The sequence below is a fragment of the Chlorocebus sabaeus genome, chromosome 14 (assembly GCF_047675955.1).
Source record: "Chlorocebus sabaeus isolate Y175 chromosome 14, mChlSab1.0.hap1, whole genome shotgun sequence".
Classification (NCBI taxonomy): Eukaryota; Metazoa; Chordata; class Mammalia; order Primates; family Cercopithecidae; genus Chlorocebus; species Chlorocebus sabaeus.
The window spans coordinates 92,357,537-92,371,055 of record NC_132917.1 but is presented as its reverse complement, the minus strand read 5'-3'; the positions used below and the strand labels follow the sequence as shown (position 1 = coordinate 92,371,055).

General features: G+C 43.1%; 1 protein-coding gene and 1 long non-coding RNA gene across 6 annotated transcripts in view; one reads left to right on the top strand and one right to left on the bottom strand.

Moving 5' to 3' along the window:
• The window catches only part of LOC119622399 (uncharacterized), a 104,100-nt gene that overhangs the window by 77,642 nt on the left and 12,939 nt on the right, over positions 1 to 13,519 (top strand). For both annotated transcript variants that reach the window (XR_012095400.1, XR_005239027.2), the window contains exons 4-5: positions 6,674 to 6,713; positions 8,111 to 8,202. This is a non-coding gene — a long non-coding RNA (uncharacterized lncRNA). The remainder of the gene's footprint in view (positions 1 to 6,673; positions 6,714 to 8,110; positions 8,203 to 13,519) is intronic.
• Positions 1 to 13,519, bottom strand: part of IL1B (interleukin 1 beta) — a 29,157-nt gene that overhangs the window by 13,313 nt on the left and 2,325 nt on the right. The window lies entirely within an intron of this gene.

The window sequence follows — 13,519 nt, the reverse complement described above, 5'->3', positions numbered from 1 at the left end:
TTCAAGACTCAGCTCATGCTTCACCCTCTCTATGACAAGTCCTGTCCCAAGCTGGGTGGTGGATGCTCTTCCTCTGTGCTGTGTGAGTCTTGAGCATCCTCAGGAAACCTCCCTCATTGTGCTTTGTTTGCTAGTCTTCCTTGCTGTTAATGCACCTGCTTCAGGGCTGGCATATACTGCTCATCTCCATGACTGGCTCATGGTGGTGCTCCGCAAATATCATCCAATCAAATGGATGAGGCCCATCATGCCATCCCTCATGACTTCCATCTGGAGCTAACCTCCCCCGACAGGAAAGCATTTCCTTAGGAAAGAATATCTTTGGGTTAAATGCAAGTAGAGATTCACCAGAAGCACTACGTCCAACTCAGAATGAACTGCTCAGTAAGCAGCCTTGTCAATGAGGAGGCAGCAGGCTGGCCCCAGAGGCCTCAAAGTGGGAGAGCAGAGAAGCGCAGTTCCTGCCACAAAGGCACACCTTGCTCCCCTGGCTGGCTGGAAGCAGAATGGTGTCCACCTGCTTCCATGGGAATTCTGTGCCTTTAGTAAAGTTTTATAGGACAGGAAGGTGACAGGCATTGACACTCCAACCAGGAATGGGTGGTGCCATCTTTCCTGTGTCTTACCAGAAATACCTGTGGCAGGTAAATTTCTAGAGAGACACTCCCATTTCTCCTATATAGCAATTTTGAAATGTTTTCTGAGGGCTTTCCAAATTCATCTGGGAACATAGGAGTTCCAGAAAGATGAAATCAAAGGTGATGGTATGCCAAGGAAAGTAGCTTTTAGAATGACTTCCATTAGCCATTCATCCATTCAGCACACCAGGCATTCAGTCTGAGGGGTGTGTGTGTGTGTGTGTGTGTGTGTGCACCCGCATGTACACAGAGGAAGGGAAACAAAAGTACACAAGATACGATAGTTGTCCTCAAGGAGTTTTTGTGAATGTCCGCAATTTAAGAGAATATGCTATGCTGTGGCTGATGTATAAACCTACTGCTAGGGAGAGGCCTTCCACACACACTCGGGGCAAATGCAACCTGTAGGACTGCCAATGGAAGCTGGGCATGCTGTTTGTGGTCGATAAACCCTGGTCCCTTGTTCAGGGACCTATGTTTACCTTTCTTCTCGCTGGAAGTCTTCATTAGCTGGGCATCCAGAAGGTCTTGCACAGAGCAGAGGGAGGCACAAAGACAAGAGTTTGAAACCAGCCTGGACAACAAAATGAACTTCTATCTTTGCAAAAAAATTTAAAAAAAAATTAGCCAGGTGGGATTGCATGTGCCTGTAGTCCCAGCTATTCAGGAAGCTGAGGCAGGAGGATTCCTTGAGACCAGGAATTTTGAGGTTGCAGTGAGCTATCAGGTTGGTGCAAAAGTAATTATGGTTTTTGCCATTAAAAGTAATGGCAAAACTTTTAATGACAAAAACCGTGATTACTTTTGCATCAATCCAATAATGATTGCACCCCTGCACTGTGCTCCAGCCTGGGCAACAGAGTGGTACCCTGTCACAAAATAATAAATAAATAAAATGTAAACATGCAAAAAAACAAAACCAAAAATAAAAAATGGGTGTTGAGGCCCCCGAATTGAGGAATAATATGAAGGAGTGTGATTCTGTGTGTGCACACATGGGTGTGCACCCTGAGTGCCTGGATGGCTCACCCTGGGCTAGTTCAGGTGGCAGATGGTTTTCCTCCAGCTGGGCTACCACCATCTTCCCCCAGGGCCTGTCCATGTCTTTGGTGGCAAGATGCCTACAGACTAGAGTCCCTCCTCAGAGGAAAGGCTCCTCCCATTTCTCTGGCTTTTAGGTAGAAGTCCATGACTTCAACAGGCCCCTACTGCAATGTCATGGGTTAGTTTAGGTGGGGTCTCCTCTGAGAGCCTCCCATAGCCTAAAAGGCCCTGTCCTAGCTGGCACTGCATCTCCCTCTTCCCAGCTCTCAGCCTTTCCCTTTGTTCACCCCACTCAGCACAGGCTTTCTGCCTGATATTGGATGTGTCAATCCTGCCCCTAAGGGATGCAAGGCAATCTTTCATTATTAAGATCTCTCCTGAGGCCAGGTGTGGTGGCTCACACCTGTAGTCCTAGCACGTTGGTAGGCCAAGGTAGGAGAATCGCTTGAGCTCAGGAGTTCCAGGCTGCAATGAGCCATGATTGCACCATTACACTCCAGCCTGCATGACGCAGCAAGACCCGGTTTTTTTTTTTTTGTTTTTTTTTTTGAGACAGGGTCTTGCTCTGTCACCTAGGCTAGAGTGCAACAGTGTGTCTCTGCTCACTGCAACCTCAACCTGCACATTTTTTTGTAGAGATGGTGTCTTGCTATGTTGCCCAGAGTGGCCTCAAACTCCTGGGCTCAAGAGATCTTTCCACGTCAGCCTTCCAAAGTGCTGGGACTACAGGCATGAGCCACCATGCCCAAACAAGACCCTGTCTTAAAAACAAAAGAAAAATAAACAACTCCCCAGACCTCTCTAGTCTTAAACTCCTCCCTAGTTCCAGCCACCTTTTAGCACATGACTCTTGTTAATTTTGTTCTCACTGTCTGAAATCATCTCCTGTCCACTCTTGACTGACAGGTCTCTGCAGTAGCCCATTGCTTAATCAGAGTAGGCCCCTGTCAACTTATTCATATTGTGTCCCCATGCCAGTGTGGATGATTAAAATTGTTGAGTGGAGGCTGATCGAATGAGCCATCTCCTTCCAAGTCCTCACTTGCTGGCTCCTGTCTTAGTTTTACTTCCCATTCTTCAAGGAACATGAGCCCTGGAAAGTATTTTAGAGTCATTTAGTCGAGTGCCTTTGGATGGGAGGATCACATCCCTGGGTCCCACCCGGTAGATTGTTTTGCTCTAATTGACTAGGCAGGATTCCCTACCTTCTCTCACTTCTGCATGAGACTTCCTTCTGAAATTGCTGCTCAGTCAAGAGAATGACCTTCCCCAACAGAATCCTACTCCACAGGGACTTAAAGGTATCAGAGATCTCTTGCTCATCTCTCTGGCCAGCTACCAAGGTCAGTTTATAGCCGAGGGACAAGACTAGTTAGCAGATCAGGCAGGTCTCAGACACCAGCATAAGTGCTGGACTTCTAGCTGCAGTTGTTCCTGCCCGCATGGGCATTCAGATGGAGAGAGGGCTGGCACTACACTGCACTCTTGGTGAAACCTAGAACTCTGAAATCTCAGTGTCAGCCCCAGGCCTTCTCTTCAGCAGAACTTAGTCAGTCCTGTCACTAGGAGATGGGACTCTGCCTGATTGCATTCTTACTAATGGTTACATTGACAAGGGGACTAGACTTCACTGAGTGGAGATTGGGGGAAAAGGAAATAAGCCCTCAGTGCTTTCTCTGAGCACATGTCACCCTTGCTGGCTTAGCATCTATTGTTTGCCAGAAGACTTAGCTCTTACCTTGGCAAATATTCTCTGCTTGACCAAATTTTAGTCAGGCTCCTGAACCTTCTCCCAGGCACATTTGTGCACTTTCTTGTAAAATCCTTTTTTAGCAAGAATCTTCTATCTTCAATATCTGATCACCCTTAAAATCTCACTGGATTCTCCATCCTCCACCATCCCCAAGGTTGTGTCCAATCACCTTGTCCTGTCTTCAGCAAGGATCCTGTTAGGTGGGTTTAGGCAGAAACTCCCTTTTTTTTCATGTTTCCTCTTAGTAATTTCACATCGACTGACCCTTGCTCTGCTTCCTGGCTATGAATATGTCCTTGCCCATGCTGTGTATGTAGTTGTGTCCAATCTCTCTCCCCTGCCGTAAAGTCCCATTGCAGTGGTTCCTATATCTTCTGTGCTGGTTCTGAATAAAATCTTCCTTACCATGAATTTAAAGGTATCATTGGTTTTTTTTTTTTTTTTGAGATGAAGTCTTGCTCTGTTGCCCAGGCTAGGGTGCAGTGGCTTGAACTTGGCTCACTGCAACTTCCTCCTCCTGGGTTCAAGTGATTCTCCTGCCTCATCATCGTGTGTAGCTGGGATTACAGGTGCCCACCACCATACCTGGGTAATTTTTTTTTTGTATTTTTAGTAGAGACGGGGTTTTTACCATGTTGGACAGGCTAGTCTTGAACTCCTGACCTCAGGTGATCCGCCCATCTCAGCCTCCCAAAGTGCTGGGATTACAGGCATGAGCCACTGCGCCTGGCCAAATCATTTTTTTCTTTGACAACATTGTCCTGTAGACAACTGGATTTCAAGGAATTAGCCTCTGTGAAATCTAGCATGTTCTTTGACTTCCTTCTTCTAAAGGTTGATTTTATAGGAGGCAATATTTTAAAGTATCAAGGCCACCTGGAGATTCATTTCAAGCTTACTTTGTGCCAAGAAAGGGAAATTTTCCTGAAAATTTCTTTTAAGTTCTAGTCAGAAAAAAGCACTCTTAAGAACAAGGAAATAGACCCGTCATTTTAAAACCCAGAAAAGAACCTTTCAACATAGCATTCCCTAGGTACCAAGCCTCCTTGATTAGTAGGAGGTTGCTTTGACTGTGACTGGTCAGGAGCATACCTGGCCCTCCTCACCAGTGTGTAAGTTCCTGGAGAGCTGTGACAAAATCGCCCACGTCCACTCTTCCTGTGCCATCTTACCTATAGTATGCACTCCACAAATGGGTTGGTGGATTCCAGGGGGCACTCAGTGGATAAGCCAGAAAAAACAAAGAGGGGCTTGGATATAGCTTTGCCCTCTCAGCTATATCCCCAGAGGTTACTCAACTTCCTGGCTGGATGTCCTCATGTTCAAAATGTGGACATCAAGACCTAACTCTCAGAGTAATTATAAAGATAAACAAAGTCACACATGGGAAATCACCTAACAGAGATGGACGTGGTTGACAAGCAGGAAAGATTCCTTTGCCCTCCTCCCTCCTCCTTCCTTTCCTTCCTAATGAGGATGGCCTTGTCTTTATTGCTGCCATCGAATCTCTGATGTCAGTGGTCACGCTACAGTGATCAGTGGTCACAGGTGGGCATGTGTGTGAAGACTGCAAAGTGTTCCCTGGTAACGTTTACTCATAAAGCAGTCACCTGGCCTGAGCTGCAGTGGGGATCGGGAATGCTGCTCAGGCATGCATCCCTGTCCCTAGGTCTCATCAGTTCCCTGAGGCCTTTGTCCAAATGGAGACCCGCATTGGGCTCACCACAGGCTCAGGCTCAGGAACGTCCTGAGTTTTCCAGCATCCTTAACAATTTAGCATCACACATTCTCAAAGGTTTGATACCTTTCATATAATATTTTTAGTACTGCTAGGAAGACACACATGAATTAAATATGGGTACTTCTTTTTCAGGAACTTATTGTCTTGAGTACAAGGAATTACGAGTAGGAGGTGAGAAGAGGCACTCCCTTTGGCCACCCCCATGGTCTGATGACTCTTAGAATCACGTTTACAGATGTCCGCCTCTTGGATGACAGCCTCCAGCCTTCCTGCTTTCTCACTCTCTCTCTTCTCAAAGCACCAGTGATTTGTCCTTTTCAGGACCGCGAACCCATAGACATCCCCTCTCTCTATCGTCCCTTTCTGCTTTTCCGTCCTTTTTGATACAGCTTAATTTCTGTGCCCCATCTCTTCAACCATTTTCTTGCTGGTCTCCTCAGCACCCTTCCCATTTTTATTCCATTACACTCACTAGACAAAACTTCAGGCTGGGTTGCATCGCTAGTCTGCTTCCTCTGTATCTCCAATGGGGCTGCTAGAGGAGGTTGAGAAATGAGTTTACTCAGCCTCACAGGTGGTTGCCACCATGGGCCCAGGACCACTACCACCCACTGTGCTCTCACACTGCCCACCAGTCCTACAAAGCTTTCCTAGTCTGCTGCCCACAGTGATGTAGAAGGAAAATAAATCTTGGGGCCTCCAAATCACTAAGTTAAAGGGAAAAGTCAAGCTGGGAACTGCTTGACTTTTCTGCCTCCCATTCTGTTCAAAGTTATCCCTCTGCTCACTGAGGTAAATACACATCTGATTGCTTCCTTTGGAAAGGCTAATCAGAAACTCAAAGAATGCAACTGTTTGTACCTCATCTACCTGTGGTCTGCAAGCTCCTTCCCTGCTTCAAGTTATTCCACCTTTCTGGATGGAACCAGTGTACATCTTACACATATTGATTGATGTCTTATGTCTCCCTAAAATGTATAAAACCAAGCCGTGCTCTGACTATCTTGGGCACATGTGGTCAGGACCTCCTGATGCTCTGTCATGGGTGGGTGTCCTCAATTGCGGCAAAATAAACTTTCTAAATTAACTGAGACCTGTCTCAGATTTTCAAGGTTCACATTTGGGTAACCACGAAGGGATTCTGAGTGGAGACGCCCCTTACCTTTGACAAATCTCCTATTGGTGTTTGGTACCAGCATGAGCTAACTTTATGGCTCAAACCAATAGGACAATTTGCTGAGGTCTGAAAGCATCTCCTCTAGAGAATTCCTGATCTTCCCAAATATGGTCAAGATCAAAAGTTTATTTTGCTGTACGACTCCCTGTGTGTGTGTGTGTGTGTGGTTTTTTTTTTTTTTTTTTTTGAGTTTTACTTGCTTCCAGCAAGGAAGACAAGATTTCCTGCTTTCATGATGATGGAAGACAGGTAACTCCTTTAAGGAGTTTGAGCTCACTCCCAGCAGGGAAGACAAGTTCAAGTTTTTTTCTTGCTTCTAGAATGGTAGTGAGCAGTCTTCAGCCTGAGACCCATCCCTAGGTAAGTAGCTGAATTGGGGTTTTGTCTTGGCTAAAGTTTAACAACCAGCTGGTCTTAATTTCTCCTTACCATTAGAGCACTCAGTAATCATATAAGTTGTGCGATCATTTGTTTTGCTTAACTGTTTATTTGTTTCTGTTTTTATTGTTGTTTCAGTCTTTTTCCCATTGAGTTTGACCTACTTTGTCTGACTTGATCAAATCCAAAGGGAAGTTCCAAATTGTGGGGAATGAGGCCTCTGAAGTGGCTAAATTCCCACCCTCCCACACACACAAAGGTGGTGTGGTTGGGGGGAAAACGGCCAGCAAAAGAAAAAAAAAGGCAAAGATTTTTTATTTTGACTACTAAAGGGGCTTCATTTACATAACAAGGCCACCATTTGCTAGCCAGGCCGAACTGAAAGAGCAATGGCTGTCGCCCATGCTGCAGTTCCATAGCTAAGGTTCTGCTTTTTTTCCTACCACGACAGCCTGGGTTTGGTTCCTGAATTAAGCCTTTTCTGGTTTGATACTTCGTACTTCTGAAGTAGCAGCAATTTGTCCTAGCTGAAATATGGTAATAAGATTTTAAAAGATTTTTTTTAAAGGACATCAATGGTTAAAAGTCAGCTTAATTAAAAGCTAACATCCAAGAAATGTGTATGTGTCTATGTGCATGTTTGTATTTAAAAGACCTTCATGTTTTGTTTTGTTTTTTTTCTCTCTCCTAGGAACTTGTCTGTTTTATGAGCAAAAGGTTTTTTCTTCTCAGTTGACTGGATTCTGTTTTCTTCATTTACTTCTGCTGTCTCTCCTTTCTCTTGCACCGTCTGCTGAATGAGAGACCTAAAATAGTTTGTAATAGCCTGGGGTTCCTTAAAGAAAATGGAGAAGGTGCCAGGCTCCCTTTTGGGGAGAAACTTCTTTTTTCCTTATGGAATCCCTAGAGTGTAAACGGACAAGTTCATTTCAGCTCTTAAACTGCTTGCGTTTGTATTGTGTTACCTGATTTTTTTCACTTATTATATTTTTGACTAGCTATTGCAACAGAAGCTACTCTTGGGTTTTCAAGGAAGACTGTAGTTTAGACATGTAAAAATGTCTTTAAAAAAATACCTTTTTAAAAAGTGCACTGTAAAAGCATCACATGGTCTAGCCTTGTAATAATTTTCCCTTTTTGGAGACCAGGATTCAGGGTGGGCTCTGCCCAGAGCTCAGAGGTCCAGTTAAAAGATAGGTAGTCTCAATGTAAATAAAATTGGTCTCCTGATACAATCCTATGGTAGATTTCTATAATTTTACAGTTGATTTGGCATCCATCCTTAATCTCCCTCTAGCACCACCAGACTTTTTCTCTCGTACCTTGAGATGTATATTTCGCTATCTGAATTTTCATCTAAGAGTTGTTTCCTTTTGTAGCAGGACAAGCGGCAGACAAAACTCTTCAGGCATCGAGTTACAGAAGGAAGGGGCATTGGCAAGACTTCAGTCTCAAGAGCCGAGCTCTCCGAGTGAGCAATTCCTGTCCCTTTTAAGGGCTCACAACTCTAAGGGGGTGCACATGAGAGGGTCGTGATTGATTGAGCAAGCAGGGGGTACGTGATTGGGGGCTGCATGCACTGGCAATTAGATTGGAACAAAACAAGATAGGGATTTTCACAGTGCATTCCTATACAATGTCTGTAATCTATAGCTAACAGAACCAGTTACGTCAGGGGTCAATCTTTAACTACCAGGCCCAGGGTGCGGCGCTGGGCTGTCTGCTTGTGGATTTCATTTCTGCCTTTTAGGTTTTACTTCTTCCTTCTTTGGAGGCAGAAATTGAGCATAAGACAATATGAGGGGTGGTCTCCTCCCTTATTCCCCCCTTTTGAGACTCTCACTCATTTTATTAGTGGGAGTTCTCACTTTCATTTTCACTACCCATGTCTTCTTGCAAGACAGATCGATAGTGATTTATATAGTACATTTGTGCTGAGGCATTTTGGTGAACTAAGGTAGTGATGAAGCTTTTTATCATTCGCAGAAGTACAGGTATCAAACAAGGGAGCAGTAAGCAGGTTCCCATTATTTTTATAATTCCTATTATAAGAGTTTTAAATCCTCCTAGCACTGGGAACCATTTTCCAAACATGGCCCTGGGATCAAATCCATGCCACACTTGCACGGGCACATGTGCCAGTTTTGTCATATCTCTAACTATGTCTTCCACTACTTGCCCTTGATTATCTATGTGTAGACAGCAATTACTAAGGTTAAATTTTCCACAGACCTCTCCTTCAGCTGCTAGCAAGTAGTCAAGAGCCAATCTATTTTGATAGATAGCATTTCTCATCTGAGTTTCTTGCCGAGCCAGACTAGTCAAGGCTCTGCTGGTTTTATTAGTGATTATTTCTAAGACAGCTTGTAACCGTATGATTTGGTTGATCATGTAAGTGGGGGTCCAGTATCCCCATGAGCTGTCTTGTGTCCAAGTAGCAGGCCCATAGTATTGTATGATTCTCTCAGGGGGCCATTTATCATCTTTCCAATTTCCTATAGCTATGCTTCTCTTTTCATGGGAAGCATAGACAGGGAAGCCCAGGAGTTCGCCTGTTTTTATGGGCAGTAGAAAGAAAGATGGTTTAATAGTGCCAATAACACAACTACCTGCCCACTGGTCAGGTAATTTGGCATTATCTCTATGCCCACATATGCAATACAATCCAGTTGCGGCTGTCCAGTCCTGGTGGGACTCCAGGTGGGACCACATGGTTTGCAACTTTGGGAATTTGCTAAATGGATTCCTCTCTGTTTGCTTTGAACTCCACCAAGTGACTGTTTTTGTGGTACCATTATACAGTTTCTGTCCCAGACAACTAAGTCGTCCTACGGGGTGAGTGAATTCTTTTCCTTCTCTAGCTATGCAATATTGTCCAATAATTGAGGCTTTTAGGACCCAGAAATTATCAGGGTGATTCTTTTGAGCTGGGAATTCATCAGGAACTGGGTCTGTAGGCACTAATTCTCAGGCTTCCCATGGCCATTGATCTCCCATTACAGTTCCTCCACATGCATAACATGAAGTGACATTGAGAGACTGGGCTACATGCTCGGCTAATTGCAAAAACAAATTTCTTGTTTTTCCTGGAATTTCTGGTACTGGTACATTTAGTTCATCATAGAAAGTTTGAAACACTGGCTCAGGAGAGTGTTTGTAAACTTCTCCTCGAACCAAGATATTTACTCGAGGATCCAGTCTGGCCCCGTCAATTCCTAAGGTCACACACTCCTCTTTTTTCCAGCCAGGATCAAGAGTATTGGTTATTACTAGCTCTAAGGGGTTACATTGTCCCTTAGTATGGGAAGGGCCATTTTTTCCTTTCTGAAGGTGGACTGGATCATTTTCATCATTTTTTTTTTCTTTTATCCAAGTGGCCTAAATGACACAAGACCAGTATTTACATTTATGTCCACACAGTCCTAATTTATGACAGATGTACTTATTTTCTGCCATATAGCCTCTTTTCTAATTAAGAGAACCACATCTTATTCCTAACTTATTACTATTAATGACAGCAAAGGCATCAAATTTTAAGGTGACTTGTTTGGGCACCCTTTTTTTTTTTTTTTTTCCTGTTTCGGCTAACACTTTACTCATATTGTTTATAAGCTCCCACCAGTCCTCAGTCTTTAATCTTATTTTAAGAACTGTGGTCATGGGAGGCTCAGATGGGTCATAACACACATCCAGTTGGTCATTTCCTGGGCTACGTACCTTGTATAGAATAACATTATACAAACAAGTTCTTTTTAGAGTTCCAGTACACTTATAATAACCGTAAAATAATAGGACTGTAGCAACCTTTTGTCCGACCTCAGTGACTTGATGTATACACTGGGAACAGCCCTCAGTCTGAGGAAGGTCAGTTGAAGTCCTTACTGTACAAGTCCAAATTTTAAGGAAAATGAGTCCCGTGATGAGTTTCCACATGCTTCAGCCATGCGTGGACCAGTCAGCTTCCAGGTGTGACTGGAGCAGAGCTTGTCATCTTCTTCAGAGTCACTTTACAGGGGTTGGCAAAGGTGCTCCTGTCCACGTACAGCTCACAGTCTACTGATGTTTAAGGATGGTCTTGGAAGTTGGGCCTGCTAGAATAAACTGAGTCCAACACCTCTATACAGTTATGTTCAACTGGGCTCTCTGATACCAGGAGCAAGGTGGTGGGGTTTAGGGTGTTGCAAACTTCAATGGTTACATGGAAATTTTCACATAGCAAGCTTTGGTACTTGGTTAAACTAGCATTTGTTAACCAATGATGTCCTTTGGTATTTATTAAAGTTACCACAGCATGGGGGGCCTTTATATTCAGGTTTTGCCTAAGGGTTAGTTTATCTGCTTCTTGTGCTAACAGGGCCGTTGCTGCTAGGGCCCTTAGACCTGGGGGCCAGCCTATGGAAACCCTGTCTAGCTGTTTTGAGAGATAGGCCACTGGCCTTGGCCAGGCCCCACAGCTGGGTTAAAACTCCAGCTGCCGGTTTTTCTCTTTCCGACACATAGAGTGTAAAGAGTTTTGTCAGGTCAGGTAGCCTCAGGGCTGGGGCCAACATGAGATTTCCTTTTAACTCATGAAAAGCTCGTTGCTGTTGGTTGTAATAGATGTAGTTTATCTAATCTACATTTTTATTAACTGTCACCTACTAAAATATTGACTCAAATCCTACAGCTATTTGATTTCAAGCTTTAAACTGATCTGGTATTCCTCGTGGGACTCCAATTGTGCCTAAATAGACATGAGAGTCGAAAGACCCATAAGGGGCTTCTCTCACTTTACGATGTCTAATTTTTTTTTTCCCTTCTGGTTGATGAAATGCCAGGGTGAAAGGGATAGTCAATTGGACTAAAGTACAAGTGCCACTCCAGTTATTCAGCAGAGTGTCCAGTAAAGGTCCACCACAACACCACCACACATCCGCTCAGGGATGAACAAGGGCTGACTGATTGATAAGCTCTTGAAAATTCTTAAGCTCACTGCATCCTTTCAGGTCTCCAAGGAATGCTAAGTTTCCTCCCTGCTGTGAGAGACACGAAGTGAACTTAATGCTGGGAGACGCAAGCTGGATGGCCCTTGGGGGCTGACCCGCAGGGACTTTGGGATATAGCAGAGAGAGCTTGGCATGACTTATTACTCCAGGCCGTAGAGTCCTGGAAAAGAGCTATCATGCAGCCTACACCTGGTTGACTGGAGGACCACCTTAGTGGAAGGGGGACAATCTGGGCCTCTGGCCTGCCATGTGCACAAGCATAACAATTGCTTTTGTTTAATGTGCAGATAGAATATTTGATCCATTTTAACCAGGCATTTGCATCTTGGTATCCTCTCTTAATTGTTAAAGTTTGTTTTAAGTCTTTAACTTTTATGGTCCTCTAGTAAAATGAATGTATGGTTTTAGGGAAATTACAAAAACCAGTTGGGGCAGTCCATCCTTGCTCTTTAGTAGTCCACAGAATGTTGGACCAACTATGGCATGAAAGCTCTACATCGGGGGGGCAACACTCCTGATTGGCACTGGGGTCTTTATCGAAATGTTCCCGGATTAAATGGTCCTAGTTCACTAATGCCTAGTCTGAAGAGAGTCAGGAGGGACAGAAGTACTTTTCTGAAGTAGAAAGCTGTTTTGACTTGGAAATTGACTTGGTTATATTAATAACTAGATGGTCAGCAACAGAATGAAGAAAGAAGAAAGAGTAATAGAATAGATTAAAAGAGTTAAATTTTTCTTAGCTTTAGTTTGGTAGGGTTTTCCCCTGGGACTATGGCCCACGACTCTGGAGCGGGTGGAGATTTCTTGACTCTGGTGTGATGAGTCCATCCTTTTTTTGCTGTACGAACAGCAGTCTTGGTTAGCAGCACAAGGTAGGGTCCTTCCCAGGCTGGCTCGAGTTTTTCTTCATTCCACCTTTCGATGAGAACGTGATCTTCAGGCTGGTGCTGGTTTACTGGAAATTCTAGGGGTGGCACATGTGCTAAAAGACTTTTAGTTTTTTTTTTTTTTTTTTTGTGAGTTTAAATGTGGGGACTTTAATGTGGGGACTTTATAGTCCTTAGTGCCTTTTTACTGAGAAATTTCCTTTAGCACCTATTTTTGTTAGTTTTTAAACCAAAGAAAGCCAAATACCATTTTACATTTAGCAATGCTTCTCGTATGATTTTTTATACCAGATAAGTTAAATGTTATCTTTATATTAGTGTGTTATGAATGTTAAACCTAATTTTAATAAAACCTTGTAGATATATTTATTTAATTTTTAATGTTTGACCATAAGGTAAGATTTTGTAGACTCTTTTTAACCTTTTATAATTTTTGCTAAAGAGCAGGTTGGTGCTTTAAGAAAAACCTGTTATGCTTTTACTTTAATCTCCAGTTCACAGAAAAACTGGATGATACTTCTTTAACTTTAGCTAATATGTTTATACACAGAATGTTCTTTACAATTAATGTTTTAAAACTTGCTTAAACCTTCAAAACAATAATTTTTAACTTTTTAATGTAGGTAAAAATGTACATTCTTATGCCTGCTTATAATCCTTTTACCAAAGGTATATTTTGCTTTTCTTGTACACCTTGCAAATAAACTGTTTTTTTTTTTTTTCTTTTTCAATAGTTTTACATTCAGGAGGCCTATTACTTTTAAATTATACAGCATTTTTTGCATAAATTCGTTTTTTAACACACTTTTTTATAACCTTTTTTTTTCACGACTTTTACAGGCAATTTTTTTTACATGCCTTAACTTTCTGACTTATTACAAACATTTCTTTCTTTAAACAACCAGTTAATTTATTT